The sequence below is a fragment of the Scophthalmus maximus genome, chromosome 11 (assembly GCF_022379125.1).
Source record: "Scophthalmus maximus strain ysfricsl-2021 chromosome 11, ASM2237912v1, whole genome shotgun sequence".
Lineage (NCBI taxonomy): Eukaryota > Metazoa > Chordata > Actinopteri > Pleuronectiformes > Scophthalmidae > Scophthalmus > Scophthalmus maximus.
Genome location: NC_061525.1, coordinates 20,021,801 through 20,027,500, shown reverse-complemented (window position 1 = coordinate 20,027,500; position 5,700 = coordinate 20,021,801). Strand labels below are relative to the sequence as shown.

Below are 5,700 nucleotides of genomic sequence, written 5' to 3'. Positions count from 1 at the left end.
AAGAGCTGCAGCCTCCTGCCAACAAGACTCTCTTTGAGGTTGTTTTTTTCTTTTCTTTTTTGTACCGCTGCCAGGGCTCAAATGATTCACAGGAGCAGACGTTCGTGTGCACTGTGTCCAAGCTGAGGGGGAACTTTTTCTCGAGTGTGTGTCTTCGTGCATCTACTGTACGAGACAGGTCAACTGGGATAGAGGGAGGAACAAAGCTCGGCAGGTGAATGGAACGAAACGGCAACGTCCCCGATCCAAGCTCACACCGAGTGAAATTTCCCTCCTCGTAAAAAATGTAAACTTCCTCAAAAGTCACCGACCTGAACCTTTTCCGCCCCCTTGAAACATCAGCTCCGGCTCGTCAGAGCCGCGGCCAAGCTCGCACTTCAAAAAAAAGAAAGGGAAAAATCCCCAAAGCAACCTCAGACCCCCACTTCCACGTCCTCATCCCGGGCCGGGGGATTAGATTTCACTCCGAATCAAAACAGGTCACTTCGTTAGGGGTAATTACACAGGTAGCCTACCTCGCAGGGCAAACAAACATGGCTGCCGGCTGACACCCCGAAGACAGATCAAAGTGCGGGGCGAAGGAGGAGGAGGAGGAGAGCACGCAAACACACGGCGTGTGTGTGTGTGTGTGTGTGTGTGTGTGTGTGTGTGTGTGTGTGTGTGTGTGTAATGTGCACATCACTTTCTCTACAAGCACTTCCTTTTTTTTAATGGGGGGGCGGGGGGCGTTTCGGCAGCTGAAAGATGGAGAGGAATCAGAGGTGACTGTCGTGACCTTTACATTTGAGCGGCGTGTGTGTGTGTGTGTGTGTGTGTGTGTGTGTTAATGGTGCAGAACAGCGGAGGCGTCCTGCCCGCACTGTGCCGAGGGGTGGGACTCCCTCCCTCCCTCCCTCCCTCCCGGTGGTCTGGTGTGTTTGCCCGGTGAGGACTGATGTCGGACATGGTGGATGTGTTACCTGTCAATGTGGCTCTTTTCTATACGACAGGTGCGTTATTATAGCATCCCTTAAGCCTCGTCCCACTTGCTCCTGTAGTTTTCACGTCATCTTGGGTTTTTCATGGACCACTATATATCATTTTTTGTCAGTCGCACTTCATCACAGAACAGATTAAGTGTTTTAAAATATCAACTCGGGCCCATGCTTGGACGTGGCGGTTGTGTTGTTTTCTCTGTCTCTCTTTCTTGCACAACTCCCTTTGAACCGCAGTGTTGTCAGGGCAACCGGGCAAGGTTATTCCTCCTCCCTCCTCCTCCTCCTCTAACATGCCAGCCTTCCCCCCGTACACAATAGAGCAGAGTGTATGTGGGTTTGCAGTGAATAAGGTAAGAGATGTTATCTCGCCGCCACACGGAGAGACGAACCAGCGAGAAGCCGGGCAGTCTGAACACCAGCTGTCCTTGTTCATGGTCGTTCTATACCTGTCGTCCATCAGCGGCCTATGTTCTTCTTCCGTTCCTCCTTCGTCCCTTGCTTATTGATTAAGATGCAGCAGAAGCTGCAGTGAGAGGTGGCTCCCATGCGTCACAGCTACATGTCCACATTCATCCTAAAGGAGGAAAGAAAGTGTTTGGCATCTGGACTGAGATGAGACAGAGAGCAGCAGCACGAAATATATTTGATGATCTAAGATTTGGCCGCATACGATCGTGACTAAACAAAGCAAAACACATCTTTTAATGTCACGAATCATCACAAGCAAAACAGACAATTTGGCAACTAAGTGTAGAAAGTTGATTTTGAATCAATGAGAGGTTTTTAATTTTTTTTTAATTTGCTCATTTTCTTTGAACACGAGAAATGGCTGACGCTGGGGGGGACGGGGGGCGGGGGGGGGCGTTTGGAGCCATGAGCGCTGCCGAACTTCAAACACGCCTGGCGAGTGCAGTTTGAAAACGAGCCCCGGAGAAACCACACGCACCACTAAAAACACACTGTGCTCGGCCAACAGAGCGTCACTCTTGTGCAGGATCGACTTGCAACACGGCGCACCGCACAAACCTCCCCAATTCCAGCTCTCCTTGCCTCCGCCATGACCTCAATAACAAACAGGAAAACCAGGAAATGGAACACACACGCACGAAGAGACAAAATCACTCATATTTTTAAGAGAAAAAAAACACCACATACAGAAACACACACGCACGCACGCACGCACGCGCACACTGCACATACAGTGGCTGCGGTAACCTTGACGATGGTTAGTGTGGGGCAGGCCGAGCCAGGAGCAGAGGATGAGGGGAGAGTTTAGAGTTACTGTTTCCAACTGGAACACGTACAGCAGAATCCCCTCCGGCTCCACGTGGACAAATCCTAATCACCTAATTACTGCTGGAAAAATCTGGAAGGAGAAAAATACTCCAAATAATTAAAGGCGAAATGTGGGTCAAGGGAATATTGGTCCATCACAGTTTGGGTGATTCCTCAATATTTAGCCCCCGCGCCAAGGTGGAGGTTAGAGGTTTTCACCGGCGTCTGTTGGTCGGTTCATTTGTTTGTTAGCCGGATTATGCAAAAAAACGACTAAACCCGATTTCCAACAAACCTGGTGGGAGGGTTGAGGCCGCGGGCCACCGGGGAAGAGCCCGTCACCTTTGGATGCAGACACACAGACACTTTTCCACATGTTGTATGACAAATGAATAATTTGGGTTGACAGACCACTTCTCTTTTACATTTCTGAAAGATCTAGACAATCATGTCCGGGTGTCAATGACACTTCCTTTTCGCTGCAGCTTGAACATTAGAAAGACCATGAAGGTTTTCTATTCTCATCTATTTCAACTGCACTTTCATTAATATTTCTCCGTTGTGTGAGCACAAGAACATTTTCAAATTTTGGAGAAAAAATTACAAATATGCAGTAAAAAAAAAATGCAGTAAAGTGTAAACTGCCAAATTATTGCTAAGGAATCATGTTGTTCTAATGAATTTCTACTCATACTCAATAAAGATTTTAGAAAAACCCCTTTTTAAAAACAGGGCATTTATCAAACCTTTACATGGATCCTGGTGCACAATGAAGGCTGCTTCATTCATATACAGTAATATTGTCCTGCCATGACTATGAATGTGATACTTTCTGTGATTCATTATAGTGCGGCACATGAATCTTGTTGCTGTTTTTTTCTTTCTACTGTGATGTGGAATTACAGTTAGTTTGCGTGAGGCTGTCAAAACTGTGCATCGTGCAAGGTGGCGTCCGTCAGCTGCTCGGTTCAGAGTAGGAGTAGACGAAAGGGAGAACACGTCCCAGGGCAGGGCAGGGCAGAGCAGGGCCAGGTCAGAGAAAGGGGGGATAGAAGAAGGGAGAGAAAGAGAGAGAGAGAGAGAGAGAGAGAGAGAGAGAGAGAGAGAGAGAGAGAGAGTGTGTGTGCTTCCTTTGGTGCTTTTCCCCCCCGAGGGCAGAGGAGGAGGAGGAGGAGGAGGAGGAGAGGGGGCTGCTCCCCTGACAGATCTGAAGATGTCCTGTTTTGCTTTTCCTCTGTTCTCCCTCTTCCTGCAGGAAGCAACATCACGCTGGGCACCGAAAAAGCCTTGGCAAGTTTTCGGGGCCGTTCAGATCTGGTCCTAATGCGTGTGCTTTTCTGCAGATGTGATGGAAAAATGATGGGTCGATGCGTTGTGCAAAGAGTCCAATGTAATTGACGTGAGATGTCGAAGAAGTGCAGCGCTTCTGTGGTTTCAGCCACTGAAAAGTTACGAGCAGTGATAATTATATCGCGCGTCACTCCAAGAAACCGTCTCCGAGATGAAATGCGAGGAGAAATCTGCTGCCGCCACAGACACATGCAGAGCAGCAGGCACCGGATTTCGTATAGCACTTTGTTTGTTTGTTAGTTTTTCGAAATCATATGGTGGATCCGTGTTCTTCAGAAAACACTCCAAAGGCAAACGAAATTGTCAACGCATGATGTGAGCGCGAGTTCAAAACGGAAAGTCTGAGGACAATTTTTCGCAAATTAAATTTTGCAGGTATTTGAAACAAAAGCAGTCGGAGAGCACCGACCGAGGCCCTGGACGACCCCCCACCGATCAGCTGCTTCAGCCAAAACTGACAGCCCCATCTCCGTCTGACCGACATATTCATAAAATGTGAAGTATTTTTGAGGATATGACTAAAAAATGTCAACTTTTGCCCTCATCTCGCAACGGGGAAGACTCCAAATGGAAGTGCTACAACCCTTTGCCGTGGCCAAGACCTTATTAAAAGTTCATTCAAATATCTCCATAACGTTTTGAGTAATCCTGCTAAGAAACAGACAAACGGAACCAATGGCAGAGGCTCCTCGGTGGAGGTGATACAACAACAGAACGGGTGGAAGTTTAGTGAAAGAAGACAAACCGTCGGCTGCAATGGAAGAGCAGTTGAAGTTACAGTGTCGGTGTAAAACGCTGAATGGAGCTGAGTGGAACTGCTGAAAGAAGTTTTGGTTTGAGCTCTGAACGAGGCCAAAGTTGTCAGCGTGAGGGGCTGAGAACAGAAGCGTGATTAAAAACAAAGTGTAATCTCTGAGAGTAAAAACTCTCCTTCACCCAGAAGAGCTCCTGCTTGAATTCGATCAGGCTGCAACAACAATTGCAAACACTCATAGATATCCGACCTTAAATATCTATTCATCAATATCCATGAATTATTACCTGGGAAATTGGTGAACATGTTATAAAGAAATGCCCCCTCCCCAGACTATACCGGGGGTTACAGTGGGATACTGCAGCCCAATATTCCCGGGGTATTTCTAACCCCTATAGGTCTGATGACTTTGTGATCGCTATTTACAAATGTTTCTAAATCTGTAACTCTTTTTCATTCATTGCTCAATACTAAATCCAGTATATTATTCCCACGAGTTTCCTTATTTATGAAAAACAAAAGGAGGTATAATATGGACAGGAGAGCCCAAAATATATAAATTATGATGAAAAAAAAATTCTGGACATTGAAATACAGACTGATTTATGAAAAACACATGGTGGGTATAATCTGGACTAGAGAGGTAGGCCAGAATATATCCCGGGGTATAACACTGGCTAGCCCACTTTAACCTCCGGCCCTTTGTCTGGATCAGCGCCAACATTAAATGGGTTTTCTTTCTTGGCCCATCCTTTTGTGAAAATACATTCAGTAGTTTTGGTATGATCCTGCTGACAAACCAACAAACGGGGGTGAACACGTCACAATGAGTGGTCAAGTGTCAAGCTGCTGCAGCAACAGACTAAAAAACCAAAAATGCGTCAAAAGCAATTGAGTTTAATTTCACATCAATAAGAAAATCCAACTGGTTTCATGAGTTCAGAAAGGAGAAAAAAAAGTTGGCTATGGTGGAATAAAAGACAACTTGCATGTATCCCTCCACCTATGTGATATCACGTTCATTCATAGGATTTGGGGACTGTTGATTCTATACAAGTACAAGTACACACACACACACTCTGAGGGGCCCGTGATGACTTTTCTTCTCGTATCCATCAACACTTTTGTGATTCACACTGACATCATCAGCAACACACACCCAGCGAAGGCTCGGTGGAGTCTCCAGAGACGCACCAATTCTCTTTGAGTCGGGATCTCTCCTCCTTTTCTTCCGTCACTCTCCTTCGTCCATTTCTCTCCTCTGATTATTCATTCACACTGGCTGCCTCTGTCTCTCTCTCTCTCTCTCTCTCTCTCTCTCTCTCTCTCTCTGTGTGTGTGTGT

General features: G+C 46.5%; 1 long non-coding RNA gene across 2 annotated transcripts in view; it reads right to left on the bottom strand.

Annotated features, from left to right (window-relative positions):
* LOC118299780 overlaps positions 1–554 on the bottom strand; it is a 2,255-nt gene extending 1,701 nt beyond the window's left edge. For both annotated transcript variants that reach the window (XR_004789940.2, XR_004789939.2), the window contains exons 1-2: positions 312–554; positions 1–183 (exon numbers count right to left, since the gene is read on the bottom strand). The exon at positions 1–183 is cut by the window's left edge and continues 628 nt beyond it. This is a non-coding gene — a long non-coding RNA (uncharacterized LOC118299780). The remainder of the gene's footprint in view (positions 184–311) is intronic.
* Positions 555–5,700: the final 5,146 nt, after the last annotated feature.